This window comes from Panthera uncia, assembly GCF_023721935.1.
Source record: "Panthera uncia isolate 11264 chromosome A1 unlocalized genomic scaffold, Puncia_PCG_1.0 HiC_scaffold_16, whole genome shotgun sequence".
Lineage (NCBI taxonomy): Eukaryota > Metazoa > Chordata > Mammalia > Carnivora > Felidae > Panthera > Panthera uncia.
The window spans coordinates 54,687,901-54,705,639 of record NW_026057576.1 but is presented as its reverse complement, the minus strand read 5'-3'; the positions used below and the strand labels follow the sequence as shown (position 1 = coordinate 54,705,639).

The window sequence follows — 17,739 nt, the reverse complement described above, 5'->3', positions numbered from 1 at the left end:
AAGAATATATGATAGTCAAATGTTATTTTAACAGATTAAACTTGGGTCATGAAACAATTCCCACTTATATTAATTATTTTTCTTTAAAACTTACTCCCTTTCCTATTAATACCATGAACTGATGATCAAAACTATAAATAAGGGTGTGAGTCTAGAAATTTTCTTGTTCAGTTCTCTGAATCCAATTTTTCACTAAGATCTAAGCTGTGCAAACCTTAACATTTCTCTCATATGTCCCTTTATATCCATCATGACTACCAATGAGTTGGGCCAAGCTCATACTATCTCACAAATGAAATACTGCAACATTAATCTTAATTATGTCCCTCTCATGCAATAGTTGTTTAAATAAATGTTGAAATTAGTGAATTGGCTATCTTCATATAGCTCCCTATGGAGATAATAGTTAAGCCATGACTAGAAAGAGGTGAGATATTTATGCCTATGGACTTTGGAGGCAAGAATTAAGAGTCAGTGAAATGGCCCTACAGTGGGAATACAGCTGGCATACTGAACAAACAGAGGGGAGTCCAGTGTGTGACTTTTGATTACATACCAGAGAAGATGGTAGATGGGGAGGTCAGAAGGCATACCCTACCACTGAAGGGCACATATGGATTTACTTTTACCACTTCTGTTAACATTCTAATGACTATGACTTACATGCTCAAAAAATAGGCTAAATTTAGGCTATTATAATCTTTATCTGAATTGCCATTTACCAAGGTAAAAATGCTTTTGCTATGGACACACTGAACATCAGAAGTCATAGAGTATCAGAGTATTTACCTAGAAATAGAGTTTCTTTCACAATGGGTGTGTGTGTGTGTATGTGTGCAAGAGAGAGAAAGACAGAGACAAGGATAGAGAGAGCGACAGAGATGGATTTTATATTGTTTAAGTTTAAATTGATCTGCTGTGGTTGAAGTCACAGAGGTGGGGGATAACTGCATGTTCATCTGTCAGTATTTGTAGGATTCACTACATCAGTTATTTTGTATGTTCCAAATAACACAACATGATAACCAATTTATTATATAATATATAAAATCTTGAGAAATTAAACCACAACTTTTCAAAATCATGTTAGAAAAGTATATCTAACACATATTTTAAAAGCGGGAGGTGCTGGGAGCCCAGTGGTATCTGGGGTCTTTCCTTGCAGAAGGTGAAGCGGCCCACGAATGCATTTTTGTTGTTGTTGTTTTGTTTTTAGAAACTGTTTATTTTCCGTCAACCTTATTTCCTTTTTGTTTGCTCTGTAGAAAAGCAGCTTAAGACCATTCAGTGGTTGTTCTTACCCATTCAGTGGCCTGAGCACTGGGAGCTGCAAACCAGTCTTCAGTGCCAGGCTGAGCACTCCAGTTTCAGTAGGAAACTGCTGAATAGGCACAGAGGGCACCTGAAAGCCTTCACACCAATCTGCAACTTCATGTTGAATAGCGGTGAACTCAGGAGCTGGAGCCGTCCATTCACCCTGAAATTCCTCCTTGGTCACATCCTTTTCAGCAGCATCCTGCTCTTCCTTTTCAATCTCTTCAGGATCTCTGTAGAATTAGAGGTCAGCCATGACGTCCCATGGGTGTTTACGAAAAATGGTGCCACACATGCATAGAATTTCCAGGGGGCCAGCATCCACCACTTCAGACCTACCCAGTGAGCTCTCTTGTTGTTGCAAGGATGGCAATGTCCACATGGCACAGAGGAGAGTCCGTGTTACACAGAGCAAAGGTAGGCAGGTTAACATAAGATGCCTTTTGGTGCCTTTTGGTGGCTCGGTAGGCTAAGTGTCCAACTCTTGATTTCTGCTCAGCTGATGATCTCATGGTTTGAGTTTAAGCCCCACATTGGGCTCTGTGCTGACAATATGGAGCCTGCTTGAGATTCTCTCTCTCCCTCTCTCTCTCTCTCTCTGCCCCTCCCCTGCTCATTCTCTCCTTCTCCTTCTCTCCCTCTCTCAAAATAAATAAATAAACTTTAAAAAAATTAAAAAAATAAAAGTATGGCATAGTTTATTTATTTACTATTTAGTTTTCATGAGTCAGGCTTTGCTTCATGATAATGAATTGTATGTGGTTTGTGCTCTAGGGAAAGGTCAATGGGACAAACGTAAGTGACACATCAAGAATATGTAATAAAATCTCAAAATGTAGATTATGTTATGGATAAATTTAAATGCCCCAAAAGAGTTTAAAGTAACAGATGGTCAACAAGAAAAAAATGGAATTCAGATAATTACTTATGTTATTTATTAGGAGATAGAATTTTAATCTAAACCTGCATATAAGGTACACAAATATGGCTAACAAATACAAGATTTTCTAAAGTTCATGGGACATATAATGGAAAATTTTTATATGCAAAAAAGATAGTGACTAATAATAATGTTACATGCATATAGTCATTCTGAGATCATGTTCTAAAATGTAAGAACTTATAAATAAGAAAATCTGAGAAAAAAACAAAAAACCACACACACACAAAATCTATATCTATATCTATATCTATATCTATATCTATTAATCAGATATTGCATCTGAAGGTGATTTTCTAATTTAATAGAAATCCTCAATCAGTTTGAGCACATGACAATGAAATTCTCTCATATGATACATATATGATATATACACTTCAAACATTTAAAGTAACTATATTTTAAATCTCTGAGACAATAATATCAATAATCTCAAAAAAGATGAATGTGTATTAATTATTTATTGCTGCATAACAACCATACCCAAATTTTGTAGATCTAAAAATGAACTTCAATTCATTTTATTATTATAAAATAATAAATAAATATTATATTTATTATTAATTTTGTTATTAATAAACCTACTAGCCCAATATGCTAACCTAATGGTTTTAGTTGTTCTTCTGGCTTCTGCTGTGCTCACTCATGCCTTAGGGTTAAGATGGCAAGAATACTGCAGCCTGGCTGATGTACAATAGCATCCAGGTGTGGAAGTTGGCTGGCTGTCAGACAGATGGCCTTGTTCTCATGGCATGGTAAATATCCTAGGGAGCAATATAAAATACACAAGGCCTTTAAGGCCTAGACTTATATGACTCATTGATATTCTATCACTTCTGACTCATCATACTGGTCAAAGCAAACCATAAGTTTAGCCCAGATTCATCTGCAGAGCAAAACAGATACCACTTAATGTAAATATAAATTCAAATGGCATGGGTCATGAGATACAGAGAGAAGCCAATTTATCATGCTCTGCCCCATGGTCCCCAAAATTTACCTCAAGAATATCTAAGGAGACATCCAATCATGGCATCAAGTTAAAAATCCAAAATCTTATGATCTACATTAGTACAGATGGAATTGTTTAGATGCATCATTTCTTGACCTGGGGACCTATGATTTAAGAAGACAATTGATCTGTCACCCAATACACCCAAGATACAGTGATGAAACAGAGACAGGATAACCACAACAGATATTTATTCATCATGGGAGAGAATGAGGGTTACAAAGCAGTCACTATGGATTTCTATGGAGAAATTCTGAAATACACCTGAACATATATTGCCAGGTGAGTCTATCCCAACAGTGAGAGTGTTACATGAATAGACCTCCTTTCTGCCTCCTGGATGTTTCTCTCCAGTGCACTGACTTAAGTACTCCTGATTTTTCTTTGTGGGATATTCTTTTTTGTTTTTTCAAAAATAATTTGAAGACAACCCCATTCATGTCTGCAGTTCTCTAATTCTTAGGTATCAAAATCAAGCTAATTGAAGACATTAGTTGGTATTAAAATAAGTAGAAATGTATCATCTATAGGAATCTGTAACCAGAGTAACCAGAGTGGCCTGTACCTGGATTAAGTACTTTAAAAAATGTTTAGTGTTCACCCTTAACAATGGCATGTAAAATTTATGTAAACTCAATAAAAAATAAATTTAAATGGTCTTATATTGCCAGAATGTATGGGTTATAGACAAAATGATATGGCACTGAGATGAATGACTCTCTTTTGAGATAGTGACACTCTATCCTGGGAGATCTGGAGCACCACATACTCAAAACCACAGTGATGCTTTTAATTTATAGTTTCATCATCATTTCAACTTTCAAATAGAAGCATATCAGCACACAAGAATGAAAGTTGATTTAGTATTGTTGCAGATCCTTTGGGATACTCTTTGCTCATTGCCCTCATTAGTTACTTTTGAAAAAAATTGCCTATGGTAAAAGACAGCTTTCTCAAGTTGATTTCTATTCCTGGAAAATCAGGGAGTAAGAAACCTTTTTATATTCTAAAAATTTCCAGTCCCTTTTAGCCCTACTGGAGGCTGGGCTCTTCACCAACAAAACTCATTTAATAAATTTGTGAGCTTCCTGTGTTTCTGATTATAGTAAATTCCATTTGATAAAAGCCAAGCCCAGATAGAGCAAGCCCAAGAATTCTGAGTTCCCTTCTCTCAAACTGGATTAACTATGTGACATGTAATGACTATAATGTAGCTCTAATTATCTGAAGTTTAAGTGTAAATATTCAGTTATAATGATCTCATTTGAGAAATTATTTTTTTCAGAATAACTCACCTATTAAAAAACTAGAAATACTAAAAATTAAAAGATAAAACAAAAGAGTGAATAAAACTTTCTTGAAAACATTGAAGACAAAAGGACTTGTGTTGCAAGAGGCTAGAAAAAAGAAAATTCAAGCACGTGGGCTTTTTATTTAGCACTACTTTCACCTCAAGGCATCTGCAAACTGTAAAGTGGTAGCTGGGAGACTAAAAAGCAGAGATTCTGAAAAGCTCTTGCGGCTAAGGCAAAACCTTCACTTCAGTGGATACCAAAAAAGAGTTCGAGAAAGCACCCTGGATTTTTCAGTTGAGACAAGTTAGGAGTAAGACTGAATTGAAAATTTAACAACCATCCTAAAGCCTGAAACCTAGATTAAGTCATTTATATCCTGATTGATTTTAAGTGTTTGTTCCTCCTTCGCTCCTTAGCAGACACAAAAAAGTCCTTCTTGGGTGTAAAAAATAGTATCCTGTGCTCTAAATGTTTCTGTATAAGTAAGCAATTACATCTAGCATTGAATCAGGAAAAAAAAAATACACAAATGCACAACTGACTAAAAAAAAAAAGAGAACAATAGAAACAGATGAAAAGTATTCAGACATTCTGATCAGATATTAGCGTATTCAAATAAGAACTTTGAATAACTGTATTTAATATGTTTCGCAAATTAAATGACAATGTAGGGAATTATAAAAGATAACTGAAAACTTTGAAAGAATCAAGAATTGATAAAAGTGAAAAAAATATTAAGACTTCAATTGATGGGGCTATCAATCAGTTACATGGCCACCTTCACCACTGCATAAAGGATGAAAGAAACAAGACACAACTGGTGACATATAAGAAAATGACGACATTCTCTACACTCTGACATTCCACATAAGTAGACTACCCTTTAGTTTACTGATATGCATTGCATCATCCTTTGGTTAAAGCAGGATGCTAGAAATCCATCAGCAAGATACAGATGGTGCTTGCCACCTCCACCACAAAAAAATTACATTTCAATACTATTTAACCTGTGTATTTCCTCCCTAATTTAACAAACTTTATCTGTAAACTCATGCGATAAGTATCTAGAATTAACATTAACAAAGTGAGAATGGTGTGTATGGATTTTAAAACATAAGCTACAGAGACTTAGATGTGTTTTACTTTGAATTCTGCAATGTACCATTAAAATGATTTAAAAATATACCCATGGAATTCTAAATCAGAAGTTCGTGTTTGTAATCTCGTTTTACAGCTTAAAATATTGATAAATCACATACTTACAAACTGTATATAAGATATTAGAAATTGTTTTATAGAGGGAATATAGTCATACCTATTTTATATTAAGTAGGGATTCATAATAAATGCAAAAATGCATGACTAATATCAACCCATCTCAGTGAATGATTTATTAATATTCTCATTATAATGGCAAATTAAATGTGGATGATGTAGCACACAGCAATTCATTCTGAAAGAATGAACAAATCAATATTGATGGAACAGAGGGATCAGAGCAATGACTATTTGGAGATAAGCCTAAAATGAACGGAGGAAGCTGTTTACAAATAGTCCAGAATGTCATACTAAAGAGTAATTTTATTTGACTAACTCCTATGTATCCTTTTTAAAAAAAAATTTTTAATGTTTATTTATTTTTTTTGAGAGAAAGAGCATGAGTGGGGGAGGAGCAGAGAGAGAGGGAGACACAGAATCTGAAGCAGGCTCCAGGCTCTGAGCTGTTAGCACAGAGCCCAACTTGAGGCTCAAACCCACGAACCGTGAGATCATGACCTGAGCCGAAGTCGGACGCTCAACCGACTGAGCCACCCAGGCGCCCCGGTATGTATCCTTTCTGTTGCAATTTTGACATCACTATTTTCAGGAAATAATTATCTGACTACCTCTAGCCCCAGATATGACTTCTAAAACTTGGATTCTAACAGCTAACTCAAAATTAAGCTAACTCAAAATTTCATTTGCATTTTTTTCCATATCACCAGCCCTATTTATCATGGTTCAAACCTATAAGACACTATTTTTATATCCACCTGTTTATTCCTATGTTTCTTACTAACAACCCAAAGTCACTGCTATTACCACCTTCATTTATTCTCTAGATTCAGTGTATCCCAGGTCTAGTCTATTAATTTTTTAAATGTTTTTATTTATTTTTGAGAGAGAGATAGAGAGAGGGAGAGAGGGAGGGAGGGAGAGAACAAGTGGGGGAGGGGCAAAGAGAGATGGAGACAGAATCCGAAGCAGGTTCCAGGCTCTGAGCTGTCAGCACAGAGCTAGACGCAGGGCTCAAGCCCACAAACTGCGAGTTGGTAACCTGAGCCAAAGGCAAATGCTTAACCTACTGAGCCACCCAGGCACCTCTCCCAGGTCTAGTCTATTAATTTTCTGCTTTCTGAAATATATTTACTTGTTTCTATTTTTATTTGCTCCCCCAAACTCCATGATTTTTCACATTTTATCTTAATACACTCCATTCTCCTCTCCCTGCATATACTATCGACTTCTCTGCATACCCAGCATGACCTACTTAAGTACACATCCAAATGTATTACTCCCATTTTGACATGCTTTGGTGAATTCCCATGCACTTAAAATTCTCATCATGGCCTAAAACACTATTTATGATGAGGCTCCTGATGATGTCTCCAATCTTATTTTTTACATAATTTTTTCTTTGTTTTCCACCTACCCCAATAGTCCCCAGATCAACTCCCATACATTACATTCTTCAGATAATTTAGGATTTAAGTTAACAACCTAGTTTATATCTTTATGTATTTTTCCCCATATGTCTGTCAATTTCTTCTCTCTTCCTCTGTTTCTTTGTCTCTGCCTGTCTCTAAACATATACATATGATATATATATATATATGTATATATATATATATATACACACATATATATACACACATGCGTGTGTGTATATATACATATATTATTCTTCACATGAAAGTGCGTGAGCCATATGTGTCTATTATACTCTGATAACTGTCTTTTTTTCATAAATTATGCCAAGAGCTTACTGAGCTCACTTGGCATAAAAATGTATCCTCCTTTTAGTTCTTGAAAAACTACATTTTAAAAATAATTACTTATTTTTAAAGATTTCTAGAAAGTAAAAATAGCTAATCTATAAATAAATAAGAATCTCACTTATAGTAGATATTTTTTCCAATTACACTGGATTGTAAAAACACTAGGAATTATGAGGAAATACTAATTTAATACTTTATTATATTAATTTAGTAGAATTTAATAGCATGGTACAATATCAACTAAAATTGAGGGCAAAAATAAAATATACTTCTACATATGCAAGGATTCAGATATTGTTCTTTATTCATACTTTCTTATGAACTTTATTAAGAGCCAGAATGAAAATAAAAACCATGCAAAGGTCAGGGTAAACTGCTCCTCTCAAGAAAAGAGAACCAAAGACAATGACCTAAATCATATAGTCTAATTGAAAGGTAAGAGTTGAGAGTTATGCACCAAACTTAGGAATGTATATATTCAAATTTCAGAGAAAGCCATTGGGACACACAAAGGTTTACTTCCAGAATATGAATACATTGGTACCCAAAATGGAATTATTAAAGCCTGCAGAAGTCCCAGAAGACATTCTCTTCTGTAAAGCATTAAGAAATAGCTAAGTGAAGGGATTGCTCACATCTTGGATAAGTTCTGTGGTTATTCTCAACTTCTAGCCAGGTATAACTATATGAGATATTGCCATTGAAGTGGGCTCCCTGATTTCACTGGGGATTATGGGATCCTGGGTTAGCAGAGACCAAGTGCCATTGTTAACTGCCAACAACGTGGTGAGAACATCCACATGAGAGGAGCAGAAAGTACCCATCTCAGAATGTCTTGGCCAATATATATCTTATGTAACGGTAAATTGATTAAAGTGTCCAAAGATTAATCAGTGTAATGAGAGAGCCTTATGTTGCTAGCCAAAAACCTTGACAATATTTGTCATAAAGGAGAGTCATAAACTCTTGTCCAGTTTACAGATACAAGACAAGTTACGAATCTAGAGCCTCTTGATCTAAGGAGTGCCCATGAAAGATTATGCACATTAGGCATTTGCATATTATTAATCCGATTTAAGTCTTTGTCACAGACACCTCAAGCTAGTACCTAAGGTGATACAGTAACTCTGTGGTCAGATTCCCCCGATGCTCCAAAGGGGGTGAACTGGTGTCAGCAAGCCTCCTTTCTGTGGAAAACTTCCTTTAGGAACCCCCTTGGGCATCTTTGTGGCAAGTTACAAGGTATGATCCACCACATAGATGCTTTCTTTTAGATTACTTTGTTATTGTCTACTAACTGGACTTTAACAGTACAGTAGACTCATTTTATTTTCCATATAGTAAACATTCTTGCAATGAAAAGCTTAGTGATGATTGAACAATATAGCTAAAATGTAGCAAGTACATGGTATACACTGATGTCTGAGTACATCAAGCTGGCTCAGTTTCACATAGCATTGAACTGGCAAAAATATACTGGTTGATAGGCAAATTAACCACACACATACATGAACTTTAAAATACTTTTCTCGGGGCACCTGGGTGGCTCAGTCGGTTGAGTGTCTGACTCTTGATTTCGGCTCAGATCATGATCTCAGGATTGTGAGATCAAGCCCCACATAGGGCTCTGCACAGAGCTTGGAGCCTGCCTGAGATTCTCTCTCTCATCCTCTGCCCCTCTACCCCGCTCATGCTCTCTCTCCGTCTAAAATAAAATAAAATAAAATAAAATAAAATAAAATACTTTTCTCAACAATTGATTTTATGAGAGTTATGATACCACATTATAAGGAGCATGGGAGTGGGGAATAAAATTACTCAGGCCTTAGAGAAGTCAATAATTTCATTATTTGGCTCATTTTTCCCCATACATAAAGTTTCTGAATAAACAGGTTAAGTGTAATCTTTTTTATCTATATAATCATGACTATTTTATTTCTGCATATAACCCCCAATTCTATTGTGTATCTACAGGTATGCATTGTATTAGCTGATATCTTCTACCTATAAAAAGTACAGCTACCTGATACTCAGCTACACCACTGAGCAGAATAATAGCAAACAAATGACAAATTTTATATTAAATTAATATTAAAATAGTAATAAGAAATTAATATTAGTTTGATATTAAATTCTCCAGGAATATATATATATATATATATGAGCATAAATATATATATATATATTTACAGATATAAGACAAGTTACAAATCTAGAGCCTCTTGATCTATATATATATTTATGCTCCTTTTTCATGTAAATGCATATGGAGTATTTTAAATAAAATTTAAGGAAAAGCCAGAAACTACTGAAACCAGCTCAAAAAAAAAAAATTGAAGACTGATTAGACACATAACAAGTAGAGATTGAAACAGCAATCAAAAAATATCCCACAAAGAAAAGCCCACACCAGATGGCTTTAGTGTTGAATTCTCCCTAATGTTTCAAGAAGAATTGCAACAATCTTTCACAAATGTTTTCCAAAACATATTAAAGAGAAAAGAATACTTTCAAATTCATTCTGTTAAAACACTATTAACCTATAACAAAACCAGACAAGGATATCACAAGAAAACAAACGTACAGACTAATATCCTTCATGAATATAGATACAAAACTAGGTGGCAAAATACAGTGATATGAATACAGCAATATATGAAAAGGATTACAAACTCTGACCAAGTGGGATTTATCCCAACAATGCGAGATTGGTTCAACATACAGAAGTCAAGGAAACTAATACATAATACAAGATCATTTCAATAGACACAGAAAAAGCATTTTGCAAAATCCAACACCATTTCAGGATGAAAACACTCAACAAAGAATAGAAGGGACCTCCTTCAACTCAATGAAGGGCATCTATGAAAAACATGGTTAGCATGACACTGATGGTGAAATTATATAAATCTCAACAACAACAACAACAACAGCAACAACTGAAGTCATAAACACAAAAAAACATATTGATGGTTGCCAGAAGCAAGAGGTTGGGGGTGGGGAGGTGGTCAAAGGTACAAAATTCATTATAAGAAGACAAGTCCTGGGGATGTAATGTATAGTATGGTAACTGTGGTTAACATTACTGTATTGCATAGTTGAACGTTGCTAAGAGAGTAGATCTTTAAAGTTCTCGTCACAAGAAAATAAATTCTAGCTATGTTTGATGATGGTTAACTACAATTGTGGTCATTATTTTCCAATATATAAGTGTATGAAATTATTATGGTGCACACTGAAAACTAAAACAATGGTATATACCAATTATAGCTCAATAAAAATTTAACTACCAACAAAGAAACACAAATTGGAATTACTTCTGTCTTCTTGAAGTAGAGACAGAAAGTTTTTCCTGGAACTATATAAACTTGGGCTCAAGTAAATACAAAGAGTATTAGGACAATGATAGGCACATAAAAGTGCTCGATAAAAGTTTAATAAATGAAATGTCTCTGGAATTATGACTTAAACTGCATTTCAAGGCAGTAGGCTAACTTTTTCACGTGCTAAGTATGAAAACAAGTTAGCTATCAATGCTTGCATTTGTTAAAGAAGTCAATTGTGGAAGTGTTTTAAATAGGGATGGAAATGTTTCTGAAAACTTGTGAGAGGATAAGAAAGCAAGCACTTAACAGCTATATGAAAAGCCAGGAAGGCAGGAACACAATTCCTAAAAGAAACATCTGAGAAAGTGCATGAAACCAAGCATCAATATAAACTTTATAGTTTAGGTTAGGACAACTTTGTTTTAAATTCTGAAGATGACTTTTGGAAATGTTAAAAATTTAGTATAGTCCTTTTGATGTATTTTTTAAAGCCAGTTTCAGGCTAGCATCACTAATCCTATTAGCCACGCTGACCTCTGAGTGACAGTATTCTAGCAACAGTGGATACTAATCAGCTGAAGCCATTTCCTGGCTTCCCTGACCAGTCCCCCAGCTCATTCACACATTCCATAGTTCACTCTATAAGATCAACAACAACAATCGCAACAACAAAAACAAAAAAAGTGTTTCCTAAGATAAAAAAAAATGCAAGGATGTCTACTCTCACTACTTTCATTCAACATTGAACTGGAGGTTTTAACCAAATTAGTCAAGTAATAAAAATAATTGACATTAGGATTGAAAAGAAAGGATAAAATTATCTTTATTTGCAGTTGACATTTTTCTGTATATCAAAAATCCTAAGGAATCAAAACACACAGGTATATAATTACAGCCAATAAATGAGTATAGAAAGTTTAGAAGATAAAAGATCAGTATACAAAAATGAATTGAAAATCTACATGCTAGCAATTAGCAATCTTTTTTCTCAAAATTTTTTAGCGTTTATTTATTATTGAGAGACAGAGAGGCACAGAGCGTGAGCAGGGGAGGGGTAGAAAGTGGGGAAGACACAGAATCTGAAGTAGGCTCCAGGCTCCAAGCTGTCAGTACAGAGCCCAATGAGGGGCTTGAACTCACAAACTGTGAGATCATGACCTGAGCCGAAGTCAGACACTTAACCAATGGAGCCACCCAGGTGCCCCTAACAATGAGCAGTCTGAAACTGAAATTAAGCAAGCAATCCCATTTACAACAGAATAAAAATGAATAACACTTGGAAATAAACTTTATAACTGTAAGATGTATATACTCAATACTACAAAATATTGCTTAAAAAAATAAAAAAAATTTAAATACATGGAAAGACATTCCATGTTTATGAAATAGATACTTAATATTGTTCAGACAGTAATACTTTGCAAATTGACTTACAGATTCAATGAAATCCTTACCAAAATTTCAAATGCTTTCTTTGCAGAAATTGACAAGTTTATCTTAAAATTCATATGGAAATGAAAAACACTCGAATAGTTTTGACTATTATAATAGCCAAAACAATTTTAAAAGGAAAAAAGTGGGTTATAGGACTCACACTTTCTAATTTCTTTTTTTAAATTTTGTTTTAATGTTTATTTATTTTTGAGTGAGAGAGAGAGAGAGACAGCATGAGTGGGAGAGGGGCAGAGGGAGAGAGAGACATAGAATCTAAAGCAGGCTCCAGGCTCTGAACCGTCAGCACAGAGCCAGACGCGGGGCTCAAACTCACAAAACGTGAGATCATGACCTGAGCTTAAGTTGGACGCTTAACCAACTGGGCCACCCAGGCGCCCCTCTAATTTCAAAATTTACTACAAAGCTAGAGTAATCAATACAGGTGGGTACTATTAGAAGGACAGATTAACAGTCAATAGATTAGAACTGAGAGTTGATAATAAACTCTACTATCTGTGGTCAACTGATGCTTTCCAAATGTTCCAAGAGAATCCAATGAGATAAGAATAGCCTTTTCAACAAATGGTACTGGAACTACTGGATATCCACATGCAAAGGAATAAAGTTGCATCCAGATCTCACACCATATACAAAATAACACAAAATTGACCAAAGACCTAACGTAAGAGCTAAGACTATAAATATCTTACAACAAAACATGGGCATAAATCTTTGTGAACTTAGATTTGGTAACGGTTTCAAAACACAACTAATAAAATAAAAAAATAGATAAACTCGACTTCATCAAAATTCAAAATGCTTATGCTTTAAAGGATACTTTAAAACAGCCCATAGAATGAGAGCAAATATTTACAAATTATATATCTGATAAGAGACTAGATCCAGAATACATAAAGAATACTTGAAAATCAACAATACGAAATGACTCAATTAAAAAGAGGGAAAGACATCTGAATAATTTTCCAGAGACGTGGTACACATGGCCAATAACCACAGAAAAGATGCTCAACACCAGTAGTCATCAGGTAAATGTAAAAACCACAATGAGGATAGCCCAAGTGTCCAATAACAGATGAAAGTAGAAACAAAATATAGTATATACTGCCAATGGAATATTATTCAGCCAAAAAAAAAGAAATGAAGTTCTGATACATGCTAAAAACATGGATGAACCTTGAAAACATTATGCTTAGCAAAACAAGTCATACACATAAGGACAAATAAAATATGGTTTCAGTTCTACGAAACATCTAGAAAATAGGCAAATTCGTAGAGACAGGGAGGAGAGGAGAATGAGGAGTTATTTTTTAAGGGATACTAAGATTCCCTTTGGAGTGATAAAAAAATTTTGAAAATAGATAATGGTGATGGTGAGGCAACATTGTGTTTATAATTACAACTACTAAATAGTATAAAAATGTTTAAAATGACAAATATATGTAAACACATTTATATATCATAAATATGTATATATTCTAAATACATATGATAAATATGCATATATTAGGAATATATGTCCTAAATATATATTCAAAATATATAATATATAATAAATATATAATATATATAATGTATGTTATAATATCTATTACAAAAAAAAATATATATATATAGCACAACCCCTGCCCCCAAATGAGATATAATTTATTATTTCACACTCACTAGATGGCTATATTCATAACATCAGGCATTAATAGATGTGGCAAGATTGTCAAACAATTAGAACCGTCATGAATTGCTGATAAGAGTGTACAATGAAGCAGCCATTTTGAAAAACTCTTTGGTAGTTTTTCAAAAAGTTAAGCATAGATTCACCACATAAAATGGCAATTTCACTCCAAGGTATGTACGTAAGAATGCCAAAAACATGTGTCTGCTCAAAAACTTATATCAGAATGTTCATATTAATCATCATAGCCAAAAACTTGAAGCAATTCAAATGTCTATTGATAAAGGATAAATAAAATGGAGTATATCCATACAAAGGAATATTTTTCTGACATAGAAAGAAAGAAAGATCTGAAACATTCACAACACAAAGTAACCTTAAACATTTTAAGTTCAAGAAGCCAGAAACAAATGATCACATATTGTATTATTCTGTTTACAGGGAACATAAAGAATAGGCAATTCCATAGAGACAGAAAGTAGGTTAGTGGTTGCCAGGGAACATGGAAAGAGTGAACTGGGCAACTGCTAATGGGTAATAAAGACAGGATAATAAAGATATTTTGGAATTAGGTAGCCGTGATCACAACAGTGATCACAGCAGTGATCACAGCAATATCACAACTGTGTGATATTTTAGCAAAACAAAACAATCAAAAAACCACAACTGAATGTACACTTTTAAAGAGTGACTTTTATAGGGTATGGATTACATCTCAATTTAGAATTATTTCAAAAATAATTGAGGAGAAAGAAAATGAAACTCTACCTATTCTTCAAAGTTGGAATTTTAAATTCACTTCTTTCTTATGAGAATCTTTTAGATACATTTTCCTCTATTTTTCAAGTGAAGAACAATTGGTTTCTTTCAAGCTTACACAGTTTGAAGATGTTCAAGTTTTAAATTCAGGCAACTGGACTTTACATCCCTTAGTGTGATCCCTAATCACATGGGTATGACACAAAGTTTTTTTCTGCCAGCTCCTCACTTAAACATATCTACTAAATTGTTATGTGGGTCTGGGTCTTTATTAAAAATAATTCTCTCACCTGTCTCAAAATTACCTGATACCTCCTTTTCAATACCAATCAAGCATATCTAATAGTTATATGGGTCTAGGTCTTTATTAACAATACTTCTATCACTTTTCTCAAAATTACCTGATGCCTCCTTTTTAGCACCAATCATATTTAACATGCTCCAGGAAACCATATTCAAATCCTAAAGAAATAAATTATTTTTCTCACCTGCAAACTCAATATACTTCCTATTTGGAGATTAATCATAAATAGTTTTAATCATAAATATTTTTAAATAACAATCTATAGAAACTAAATATTTTATATATATTGACAAGTCTTTGGGAAATTTGTGACCTATGTCATTCTCTTTATGTCACGTTGAACTTTAAATACATGCATGGTTGATGGCAAATATAACACCCTGTTAAATTAAGCTCTTATAAGAAGAAGTTTTAACATAGGTTGTGCCATGGGGCTGGATGGTAACTGAAAGCTTACTTACTTTACCCCCTTTATGTCATTTAGTTAAGATATAGCAGTTGTTTTATAGAAGTAGTTGTGATATGAAAGGAATTTTTCCTGTGGACCAGGTTTGATTTCACATCCTAATATGCATGGTATGGCTTATAGCCATTAGTATATAGTTTAAAGTTCCGTTAGAATTTTAGATGGATAATGTAGGGATTAAAATGTTGCTGTAAAAGCAGATGCATCGTGCCCTCTGAATCACTGGCTGTCTATTTGAACTCATTATATTTGCCAAATTCATCATACAGTTTGGCACATTTGATACTAATAAAAATGGAAATCTTCTACACAACTCTAAAGCTTTCACTAATCTTTATCCTTTCAGCACTTGACCAATGGTTTGATAGTCAATCAAATTACTAGTACCCATTTTTGGTTGAGCAATATAAACAGTACTATTCTTTTCTACATTATTACTACTTCAAATTGAAAGAAGGATATTTTAAAATATCTGTCATGCACATCATGAAAATAATGAACAGAAAAGCAATTTCTTCTCTGTTTTAACTGCTTATAAGAAATTAAAATCACATATACACAGACTTAGAAGTCATTTTTGAAGGAATTTTGTCAACTTGAAATCTACTTTTTCTAAGGTTTCAGAGAAACTATGTGACATACTGTCAAACAAAATATTTACCCGCCATCTGAAATTTATTAGCTGAAAGAGCGTGATAATAAGATAATGTAACAAAGTGTAATGAAAATTTGAAATGCAATCTAAGTATCTTAACATTTCTTTTATTATTAGGGTGCCTGGGTGGCTCAGTTGGTTAAGAATCCCACTCTTGGTTTGGGCTGAGGTCATGATCTCAGTGTTTGTGAGATCGAGCCCTGTGTGGAGCTCTGCCCTGACAGTGCAGAGCCTGCTAGGGGTTCTCTCTCTCCATCTCTCTCTACCCCTCCCTCTTTCATGTGCTCTCTCTTTCTCTCTCTCTTTCTCCCTCTCTCCAAATAAATAAACTTTAAAAATAAATAAATAATAAGATATGGATACAACAGATATGAATTCTATACAACAGATATAGAAATCACTAAGAACTCTACAGTATCTTAAAAAGACATTGCAATAATCAATTCAAATCTCAAAGTAGATTTAAAAACCAAAGTTGAAATATATTTGTAATATTAAAAAACTTACTATATTACACTTTTCTAAAATAGTTTAAAGTTTTCCATTATTAAAACTTTATTTATTTTGTTACTTTCCAAAGTAGTAAAGATTAGGATTTATCTCTTCCTTAGGATACAATTTCCAAAAATGTACATTATAATGCACAAAAAAGTGTGAGAGTTTCTGTTAATTACACCATGTGGGCTAATAGTCAAGGGAATTAGTGATTGTATTATTTTCCTCTTTAGTTATCCTTTCCTATATCATAAGGGTTGGAAACCTTGAATATACACTTTACAGGATCTTTTCAGGAAGAATTTCTGTTTAGAATCTGATCATGCAGGTTCGTTACGTGATTAAAAGATGGAATAGAAGGGAAAACCATTTTTGAATTCAACCCCCTCTCTCTGCACTGCTACTGTCAGGTTTTAGCCACTATTCTCTCTCACCTGAATTACTATCCATCATAGTATGTCCCCCTGCTTCTACTTCTATCTTCCATGGTCCATTCTCAACTTAGTAGCCAGCCAAAGTGATTTTAACATAAAGCAAATTGTGTTCCTTTTAAAATCAAGACCTCCAGGGTCTTCTGTTTAACAAAGTCAAACCTAAAACCCTCATAATCCCATGAAATCCTTTCCCCTCCAATGACCTGACTTCCTCTTCTACTTCTTTTCATCAGTTCCCCTGTAACCACAATGTCCCCTTGTACATCCTCTTTTGCAAGCATGGAGGAAATCCTAACTTCCTGCTTCGGTAATACCTTTTAGTGTCATCCGTCACCTTCAAATTCCCAGTGCCAATGTCTATTCAGGTCCTCATATGTGTTGTCTGGATTATTGTAAATCTCCTATTTCCCTCCTAATCTCCAATTTTCTGCTAGTCCATTGAAATTTACACCTTAATTACCAGAATTATCTTCGAAATTATTAATCTGACCTTGTTAAGCTACTGCTCAAAAGCCTCCAATGGTACCCTACACATTTGAAGAAAGGCTTTCAGCATATTTACAATTGAACCTCTTCA

General features: G+C 34.1%; 1 pseudogene; it reads right to left on the bottom strand.

Annotated features, from left to right (window-relative positions):
• Positions 1–1,274: 1,274 nt before the first annotated feature.
• On the bottom strand, positions 1,275–15,237 carry LOC125934034 (40S ribosomal protein SA-like; annotated as a pseudogene).
• Between the last annotated feature and the right edge of the window lie 2,502 nt (positions 15,238–17,739).